Source organism: Schistocerca americana, chromosome 4 (genome assembly GCF_021461395.2).
Source record: "Schistocerca americana isolate TAMUIC-IGC-003095 chromosome 4, iqSchAmer2.1, whole genome shotgun sequence".
Taxonomy (NCBI): Eukaryota; Metazoa; Arthropoda; class Insecta; order Orthoptera; family Acrididae; genus Schistocerca; species Schistocerca americana.
The window spans coordinates 217,291,898-217,302,526 of NC_060122.1; the positions used below are offsets into that span (position 1 = coordinate 217,291,898).

At 42.8% G+C, this 10,629-nt stretch overlaps 1 non-coding gene across 1 annotated transcript; it reads right to left on the minus strand.

Annotated features, from left to right (window-relative positions):
- Positions 1-8,239: 8,239 nt before the first annotated feature.
- Trnat-ugu lies at positions 8,240-8,313 on the minus strand. The gene has a single exon. It is a non-coding gene; the product is annotated as a tRNA-Thr (tRNA).
- Between the last annotated feature and the right edge of the window lie 2,316 nt (positions 8,314-10,629).

Genomic DNA, 10,629 nt, shown 5'->3' on the forward strand with positions numbered 1-10,629 from the left:
TATTCAATCTTCGTCAACCGTAAAATAAAATATTAGTTAGATGTGTGTGCTTAGTCAAACCGGGACCTCACTGAGCATAGGTGATATAAATTAATCTGAAGATTCCTTTTTACTGTCGTGTAATTTTTATTACTAGAATGAGATTTTCACTCTGCAGCGGAGTGTGCGCTGATATGAAACTTCCTGGCAGATTAAAACTGTGTGCCCGACCGAGACTCGAACTCGGGACCTTTGCCTTTCGCGGGCAAGTGCTCTACCATCTGAACTACCGAAGCACGACTCACGCCCGGTCCTCACAGCTGTACTTCTGCCAGTATCTCGTCTCCTACCTTCCAAACTTTACAGAAGCTCTTTTGCGAACCTTGCAGAACTAGCACTCCGCTGCAGAGTGAAAATCTCATTCTGGAAATATCCCCTAGGCTGTGGCTAAGCCATGTCTCCGCAGTATCCTTTCTTTCAGCAGTGCTAGTTCTGCAAGGTTCGCAGAAGAGCTTTTGTAAAGTTTGGAAGGTAGGAGACGAGATACTGGCAGAAGTACAGCTGTGGGGACCGGGCGTGAGTCGTGCTTCGGTAGCTCAGATGGTAGAGCACTTGCCCGCGAAAGGCAAAGGTTCCGAGTTCGAGTATCGGTCGGGCACACAGTTTTAATCTGCCAGGAAGTTTCATATCATCGCACACTCCGCTGCAGAGTGAAAATATCATTCTGGAAACATCCCCTAGGCTGTGGCTAAGCCATGTCTCCGCAGTATCCTTTCCTTCAGCAGTGCTAGTTCTGCAAGGTTCGCAGAAGAGCTTCTGTAAAGTTTGGAAGGTAGGAGACGAGATACTGGCAGAAGTATAGCTGTGAGGACCGGGCGTGAGTCGTGCTTCGGTAGCTCAGATGGTAGAGCACTTGCCCGCGAAAGGCAAAGGTCCCCAGTTCGAGTCTGCCTACAACTTGCAAAACATTTGGAAGTTGCAAAAAATTCAGACGGAGCATTGGACTTGTTTCCATTTTTTGTTACTGGTATAAAAACTGCTGCAGTGAATTATTTCGCATGACTATGTGGAATGAAATTTCCCTTTTTCACACAAAAGAAGGAGTACAATGCACTAATTGTATGAAAGGTGTTGTCGACTTGGCATAGTTTGCTGTTAACGTCTGCTGTAAGATCTAATACAATGATATTTACAGCTTTTGGTTAAAAACGTTGAAGGCTCGTACAGCACCCTGGGAAGGACGTTAGCCTTTGCAGGTAAGCCAAAGACATTGGGGACGAGACTCTCACTTTCTAGCAGCTCTAATCTCTTTGACAGTCTGTAGGGAGCTCACGAAGGCACAATGCATGGGCACCGCTCTCCCTCGTGTGGAGAACAACGCTTGCTGTTTGGAGAGGAGCTTGTTAATTAGAGGGCGCTGGAAAGTCCTCGTACAGCAGTAATGATCTTAATAAGGCCGCACAGAGGGTCGTAAGCGATCCCTCCCTACCGCGAAAGAGTCAAAGGAGGGTTTAGGGCGGAGTTCCTCTTCAGAAATGAGATTTTCGCGAGCTCAGACCGTAAAGATGAATTTCAGGACTTTCCCCTTGCCTTACGAACACTTGCTGCAGCTTTCGAGCTCTGATGGTATCTCTTTGTCTTTCTGTCGTTGACTAGCGTGAAAAGTCTTCTATTTATCCTTGACTGGAAGAATAAGATGCAGAATTAGGACGCCACTTGTGCCCTTTGAACAGCTTCAGCCTGCAATTAGTATTTGCTGCGGTGTCAAGTAGGACAGTAATTTATCAGAAGTGAAGATTTATTTCTGGAGAGTGTTTCAGAATTCCCCACAGGCTTGGAAAATTTCGATTCTAGGTCAGAGAGCAAAGTGGTGAAACTCAACTCGCACTCTGGAAGAGCGGGCTTCAAATTCCTGCATAAACGTGCTGCGTAAAAAGGTTAATTTTTTTTACTTGAAACTGTTCTGTTAACTAATGTCGGATAATTCAATCGTAAATTAGTATCAAAGAACAAAGCGTAACCTCTTCTGAGGTCTGAGAAGTATCGAACATAGTACAATGTACGATGCGTGCTAACAGCCAGCGATACGTGTGTTGTATTTTCTTTTTAAAGGGTAAAAATTGTGCTGTGTGTCCCACATGCCGGAAGCCGCAAGTGAAACTCTTCTGTTTTATTGTTTAGATAGTGAATTGCCTGAATGTGCCACCCAGAATTGTTCCATGTCTGAAGTCAAGCAAGTTTCTTTTTGTTTTTCCTTTCCGAATATCTCGAGATGGAGCTCGAGCTCTGGTGGTCTATGCATTTTTTGTTATGTATGTTTTAAGTGTGCTATAATTCGACCGTTAATTGAAGATAGCTCCTGATTGTTCAGTTACGGAAGAACTTAAACAATTGATTTGAGAATTTAAGTAAATGAAAGCCAGTTTAGGTTTTAATGGTAATTTTAAAATTATGATTATGGTTTTTATGACGCACTCGTTTTGACATTAATTTTTCTGGTATTGCATCACTTCGTATGTGGTTACTGAAGCCCAGTAGAAGAAGTTTTTTTAATTCCAATGCCTATGTTGCCACTAAATACATTGTAGCAACATGTATGAAACAGAAAAGATAAAAACTACTGAAAATACCTAAACAACTGAAGAAAAGATGTTTAGTAAAGGAACAAAATAAAATTCAATTGAAAAAGGCGAGTACTATTTGTTCTATATTTATTTATTATTTTCTTATTTTTTTAATTTTATTATTTTTTTCTATACACTTAGGAGAGGAACGGCGTTTGTGAGCACCTTCTGGGATTCCTGACTGTTACATGATCAATCAGTGTAAACAGTGAGTGGTTAGTTATATTCACTTGGTCATTTGTTAGAAGCTTCTTTTCCACCTTTTTTGTATATGTGATAATTTTCTTGTAGGGTTAGGAGGGGTATTTCATTACTAATTCTATTTTCATGTCTTCCTCTCTTGTGATTCAGTTCTCTTATATGTTCTGCAAGGACTCAGTGGCTTCTCCCGTATTTTCATGCTCTAGTGTCTTTGTATTGGGTATCGAGTGCTCTGATGGTTTGTTCAACATACCTTCTACCACATGTGTTGCATAATAGGCGGTATATTTCTGATTTCTGCCAAATGTCTGTGCCTTTTGTTGCTTTTGAGATGTACTTTTCGGACCGTATTGTCTGTTATGAAAGCTGAGTTTACAGTATACCTGGGCTTTAGAAAATGTTTGTTATTTTATTTGTGAGTTTGTGCTTGTACGTCATTAGGTAACTTCTTGAATCTTCTTTCTTGTTTTCATGTATTCTTGCATCATTGTTGTTGTCTTTATGTATGCTGGTTTGTGTGATGTTGTTCGTGACTGCTTGTATTGTGTTTATTGACTATGTCTGTTATCGGTTGCTTAATTTTTTTGTTTAATTTTGTGAGTATATTAATATTGACTCATTGTTTGTTGCTGTTGGTCTGATGATGTCTAGTTCTTTCTGGTAGTTTTCTGTGCTGCGCGGTACTATGTTGAGTCTATGAAGCATGTATCTGAGTGGTGGTTGTTTCTGTGAGTGTGGTGGATTAATGTCTGAGGTATGACTATGTTAGTTGGAATTTCAAAGCTATTCTGATTGTTTTTTTCTTTAATGGCTATCTCTGTGAATTTTATTTGATGCTTATGATCTATCTCCATTGTGAATGTTACCTTTATCTGCATTGCCTTTACATCTGCATGCAAAAGGTCAATTTTTGCAAATGCTTTGTCAATTAAACAAAGTATATCATCCATGTATCTGACCCAGTAAAGTATATTGTAATTATTTGTTATAATATTTATCATTTGGATTTGCAGATCCTTGTGTTTACCATGTTTGCAGTTAAAATTGTAGGATGTGAGGTCCCATGTTAGTCAAAACACCATTTTTTCCAAGTTCCCAAACATGTTTCAGCACCACTGTGCCACCATCAGTGGGTTTCCGTTTTATTTAATCTGTAATGTGAACATTTTTACTAAATCATTACAAAATTATGTGGGTATTTAGTTCAAACTATAATTTGTTTCTTTTTGTTAATACCTTTACACTTGGTGTGCGTGATTTTTCAGGACCACTTGTGTATCGGCATCGTTTCGTTGCAGATGACAAGCCACTTGAAATAAATAATACATCGTACCATGTTCAAAGATTTGGAGCTCTGTACGACAGTGCAACAGTATGCCTTTCCACACAGTAACACCTGGTCTGCCAAAACGATCATAGTTGAGGATGTTTCTGAGTGCGTTACGTGTTCCCACCTCTCGCCGTATGATATTACGCCCAGCATTGTCGAACGCGATCTTTTTGATGGGCCAACTGTTATGGTATGGGGAGGCATAATGTTGCATAGTCGTACTGAGCTCCAAATCTTTGAACATGGAACATTCACCTGAGAACGTTATTGTAACACGGTACTCTATCCCCACGTGCGTCCTTTTAGGGGTTAATTCGCCAATGACTTCATTCTATGGATGACAATGTGCGACCGTATCGAATAGTGCAGGTGAGAAGATATTCGGCGAATGGGCTGGGCTGCCTGTTCCCCCGACGTAACACCCATCGAGCATGTCTGAGATGCGTTGGGGAGGAGTATCGCAGGACGTCCGTATGCCCCAAGGGCTGCCCAACAGTTGTCAACCGCGCTGGTGCAAGAAGGGATGCCGTACCACAAGAACTCACTACTGACCTTTCGCCAACGTGCGAGCTCGTTGCACAGCACGCATTGCCATCCCATTATGAACAATGTCCAGTCCTCTGTCATGTCGAAGGGACCATCATAATCTGCAATGACCTCAGTGTAACTATTATTTTTTAATAAAAGTGTCATTTCTGTTTGTCTCATGGCGCATGTCTTTCTGTTACCATCTGTACTATACCGTAGCAGTTCTTTCTATGAAGGGTCCAAGTTCCATCGAGCAACTCTATGTGATCAAAAGTATCCGGACACCCCGAAAAACATACGTTTTACATATTAGGTGCATTTTACTGTCACCTACTGCCAGGTACGCCATATCAGCGATCGCGGTAGTTATTAGACATCGTGAGAGAGCAGAATTGGATGCTCCGCGGAACTCACGGACTTCGAACGTGGTCAACTGATTGGATGTCATTTGCGTCATACGTCTATACGCGAGATTTCCACACTCCTAAACATCCCTAGGTCCACTGTTTCCGATGTGATAGTAAAGTGGAAACGTGAAGAGACACGCACAGCACAAAAGCGTACAGGCTTCTCTCGTCTGTTGACTGACAGAGATCGCCGACAGTTGAAGAGGGTCGTAATGTGTAATAGGCAGACATCTATCCAGATCATCACACAGGAATTCCAAACAGAATCAGGATCCACTGCAAGTACTAAGACAGTAAGGCGGGAGGTGAGAAAATTTGGATTTCATTGTCGCGCGGCTACTCGTAATCCACATATCACGCCGGTAAATGCCAAACGACGCCTCGCTTGGTGTAAGAAGCGTAAACATTGGACGATTGAAGAGTGGAAAAACGTTGTGTGGAGTGATGAATCACGGTGCACAATGAGGCGATCCGATGGCCGGGTCTGGGTATGGGAAATGCCCGGTGAATGCCGTCTGCCAGTGCGTGTAGTGCCAACAGTAAAATTCGGAGGCGGTGGTGTAATGGTGTGGTCGAGTTTTTCATGCAGGGGGCTTGCATCCCACGTTGTTTTGCGTGTCACTATCACGACACAGCCCTACATTGATGTTTTAAGGACCTCCTTGCTTCCCACTGTTGAAGAGCAATTCGGGGATAGCGTTTGCATCTTTCAACACGATCGAGCACCTGCTCATAATACACTGCCTGTGGCGGAGTTGTTACTCGACAATAACATCACTGTAATGGACTGTCCTGCACAGAGTCCTGACCTGAATCCTACAGACAACCTTTGGGATGTTTTGGAACGCCGACTTCGTGCCAGGCCTCACCGACCGACATCGATACCTCTCTTCAGTGCAGCACTCCGTGAAGAATGGGCTGCCTTTCCCCAAGACACCTTCCAGCACCTGCCTGCGAGAGTGGAAGCTGTCATCAGGGCTAAGGGTGGGCCAACACCATACTTAATTCCAGTATTACCGATGGAGGGTGCCACGAACGTGTAACTCATTATCAACCAGGTGTTCGGATAGTTTTGATCACATAGTGATACATCAAGTTGCTTGCGTCCTTAAGTCTTACACATCAGTGCAGTATACTGTAGAAATGTTATTCTAAAGAAACAAGTTACATTTTAAAAGTTCTGTTTCGTATTTACGAGTGTCAAAAAATGTATTAAACAACCTGTACATCTAGTTATGGCTGAATGTATTTGTAAATAATAATCATCAGAAAATTACGTTTCTAAAAATATACTGCAACATAAACGTCATATTTGCAATTCATTTATTTAAATTTTTAAAAGGATGTGTTCTGCATGTACAGTATCTTTCCGATCTAATTCTTTTTCCGTCAAAGTGTTCCATTTCTTTATATTCGTGAAACATCAAAATAGGTAGATTGACGCAATAATCGAAATTATCGCAGACAATTAAATATCACAACAATTTTGGAATTTAGCTGTGTGGCAGTTGCATAAGATCAAGACGCGAAGAAGAAGAACCTTGTGACAATCACAAATACATATGGAACCGCCGATAGGTACGTGAAAAATAAAATACGAATGAAATTTAGTAGGGATTATCTTGTTCATCTTTTGAAAGTCAATTTTGAATCGATTAATGTATATCTTTCTCACTATTTAAGCTTTGATCTGTACTACGATACAATAAATCATAGTTCCTAAGTAGTAGCCGGCCGAGGTGGCCGAGCGGTTCTAGGCGCTACAGTCTGGAACCGCGCGACCGCTACGGTCGCAGGTTCGAATCCTGCCTCGGGCATGGATGTGTGTGATGTCCTTAGGTTAGTTAGGTTTAAGTTGTTCTAAGTTCTAGGGGACTGATGACCTCAGAAGTTAAGTCCCACAGTGCTGAGAGCCTAAGTAGTAAGGAACAGATTTATTAACCATTCGTACGAACAATAGTCAAAAAGCTTTGACACGTTTCACGCTTGACTTTAAATTGTATGTTAATTCCAACCTCAGAAACAACGTGATATTTTAGAACCTGACGTCACAGCTACATGTAGCAACCGTGGAAACACCGTGTTCAATCTAACGATTCCGGAACTAATCAGATGGACGCTGAGGGCCTACAGTATAAGTAGGATTGCCGCAACGACGGAGTGAATTAGGATTCATTAGTGCACCGTTACAGATGCAATGCACGTGTGCCCTGGTTTCCTAGACTGTCTTCTGACGTACCAATGACATGTGGCTACAGTAGTGTCCTTGCAATTTGAAACAGTGTCCCAAGCGTTCACACGTCAGTCACAATAATACAGTATCTTTACGTACTTTCGCTATATGTTTGGTGAGAAATTATTCCTTCTGCTGTTCGTTATTATCACTGGGCTACTGAGGCTTGCAAGTTATGTGACTTACAGGAATCCCACGTAGCTGTGACACCTCAAATAAATTTTGCAACCTTAGAGACATTTATTTTCTCTTTTTACTTACACTAATAGTCACTAGGAGATCATAAGAGCGTAACATACAACTACAGACATAAAAGCATTATTACTTTCTCCAAGTAGAAGTACGCTAGTTTTCCACTTTTCGACAGCAGTTCTAGATTAAATACCATGATCCAGGTCTTTAGGAAGTCTGAGTCAGATTAAAAGTGTAACCTGAATTGGTATTTTTTCTATAGGTCTTACGGCGGATTAGCTCATACGGTATGCGGAAATCTACCATACGTCCGCCTCGTTAGCTGCGCCGTCAGAGCGGCGGATAGCTAACTGAACGGGTCCGGGTTCGATTCCCGGCCGGGTTAGATGTTTTCTCGACTCGGGGACTGGTTGTTGTGTTACCGCTACGTTCGTATTGTTATAAACGACATTCTACTGCTGAGATGGCTATATGAGCACGCCACGGATGACAAGGATGGAAAGAGAGATAGAGACTACCACATCGCTCACTGTTGACTTACTCAATGAAGGTGAAAGAAGTATGCCACCTGCTTCGATGTCAAAATCATGTGCCACAAAAGCAGTTTAGTTTTGTGAGATAACGTCACGCATTACATGCTGTAGTAATCATAGCGTGTCACTTTTTAAATGAAATGATAATTAAATCAAGACCCTAAGCTGTCGACAGGCGTTGATATACAGCAACGGGGACAGTTGAAAATGTGTGCCCCGGCCGGGACTCGAACCCGGGATCTCTGCTTACATAGCAGACGCTCTATCCACGTGAGCTACCGAGGGCACTGCAGGGATTATCTCTTGCACACTCCCAGTGATACCCACATTCCCAACTTAATGTCCACACACTACATTCGTACTGCCCCTGCCCATTATACCCATTACAATCTTACCGAGTCCCATAAGAATTCGGGCAATGCGTGTGCATCCGGCGTAGAAAAAGAAGGTCAGTGGCCGGTTAGCCTTAACTATATGAAGATGGTATCTGTTCTTTCGGACATGTCCGAAATAACAGATACCATTTTCATATAGTTTTGTAAATCCCCGTCGCCAGTTTTGTAAAGACGAGTTGCCACTGTAGTTACGGTAGGACGAGTCTCTGAGTTCGTGAAGCGGCTTCTGGTGCAGTACCGCTAAGACAATTTCTCCCTGCCCATATTACACAGATATGCCCCCGGATAGGAGAACGAAGTTTCTACAAAACTCCAACAAATTAGTAACAAAGACATACAAATGAGTTAAACGGATTTACTTATCTTCGGAATTAGTCTGCAACACTGTTTTTAATATAACACAAAGAAGGTTCTCAATGGCTAAGCGCAAATAATCATAAGTAAACTTCACAGCACATACCAATGCAATTACAACAACTGTCTGTCCAATTCCAAGAGTTCACTAAACGACGTTCGAAGTCGATACCTTCATCCTCAGCGCCGCCCATGGCGCTGGTGGAACTCGCGCAAGTTGGCGAGTCCCTATGGCACTAGCACCAGCTCGCATCTTTGCACCTGTGGTGCTTTTGTGGTGCTTTTGCCCTGGCTGTGTCTTGTTCGGACGATACAGCAGACAGTACTTTGGCTTCACGTAAACCATAAGCATCAGCTATAATATTTTCGCAAGACACGATATTCGTGCAGATTCCTCATTAGGGATAGTAACGGATGTTTTATAAGGTCAAAAAATGGTTCGAATGGCTCTGAGCACTATGGGACTTAACTCCTGAGGTCATCAGTCCCCTAGAACTTAGAACTACTTAAACCTAACTAACCTAAGGACATCACACACATCCATGCCCGAGGCAGGATTCGAACCTGCGACCGTAGTGGTCGCGCGGTTCCAGACTGTAGCGCCTAGAACCGCTCGGCCGCTCCGGCCGGCAATATAAGGTGAAGGTGTGGCTACTGTCGGCTTACTACATGCTGGTACGCATGACGATTTCTTATGACTTGGAAAAGTCGTTGAAATACTGAAATGGCACTATGTGACACATTATGCGCTTGTTAACTCTATACTCGCTGTCTGATCTGTTTCAAGTCTTCCGAGTATCTAACTGTACAAATATCTTGGTAAATGAGTATGTCTGAGAGCTCTCAACAACATTCCAAAGACGACTGATATCGCACAGGCATATCTTTTTCTTCGCTCACTCTTTCTCTGTCTCCATTTTTCTTCCTTTCTTTTGTGCCTCATCGAAGCACTGAATACTTCTACACAGACCGGAAAACATCAATGGTCATCGACATTAGATGCTAATATATTTCATTCTTTCCACATCTAGTTCTGTTCCAAACTAACCAAACTATACTATCATATGAAACGTACCCGGACGCCTATAATGGATATTAATGTAGAGCGTTCCACCATTCGCCTTTATAACTTGAACTCTGCCGGTGTAACGTTCAGTGAGGTGTATAAATGTCTGTGGAGGAATGGCAGCCCATCCTCCCTCAATAACGGAAACCAGAGGATGTATTGATGTTGAACACTGGGGTCTGGAACTGGTCCCAAAGTGTTCCTTTGCGTTCAGGGCGGGTCTCTGGGCAGGTCAGATCGTTTCTGGTATGTTATTGTCAACAAATCATTGCCTGACAGATGTTGCTTCTTGACAAGGTCAACTGTTGTGCTGGCGCAAACAGCAATAGTTTCCAGAATGTTCCTCTACTGTACCCAAGATTGTACCTTTTTCTTAAGCGTAGCAAGAGGACCACTCCCTGACCACCCATACTACAACACCATCTCATCCGTACATCACTGTTGGCACTACACATGATGACGGATAAAAATCTCCAAGCTCTGCCAAAACCCAAAACCAACCACGGGATTGCCACACCGTGTAGCGTGATTCAGCACTCCGAATAACTTGTTTGCAGACATCCACTGTCCAGTGGCTTTGCTCGTTACAGCACCTTAGCATTCACTATATATATATATGTGTGGTTTATGAGGAGCCGTTCGACCACTGCGCCATATTCAACTCCCTGCACACATTCATTCTGCTGATATGAATTTGGAACTCACGAATGATTCCTTCCGCTGAGTTTGTGCGATTTGTTACAACTGGCGTCTGCAGTGCTCGACAGTCCCTGTTCATCAGTGCATG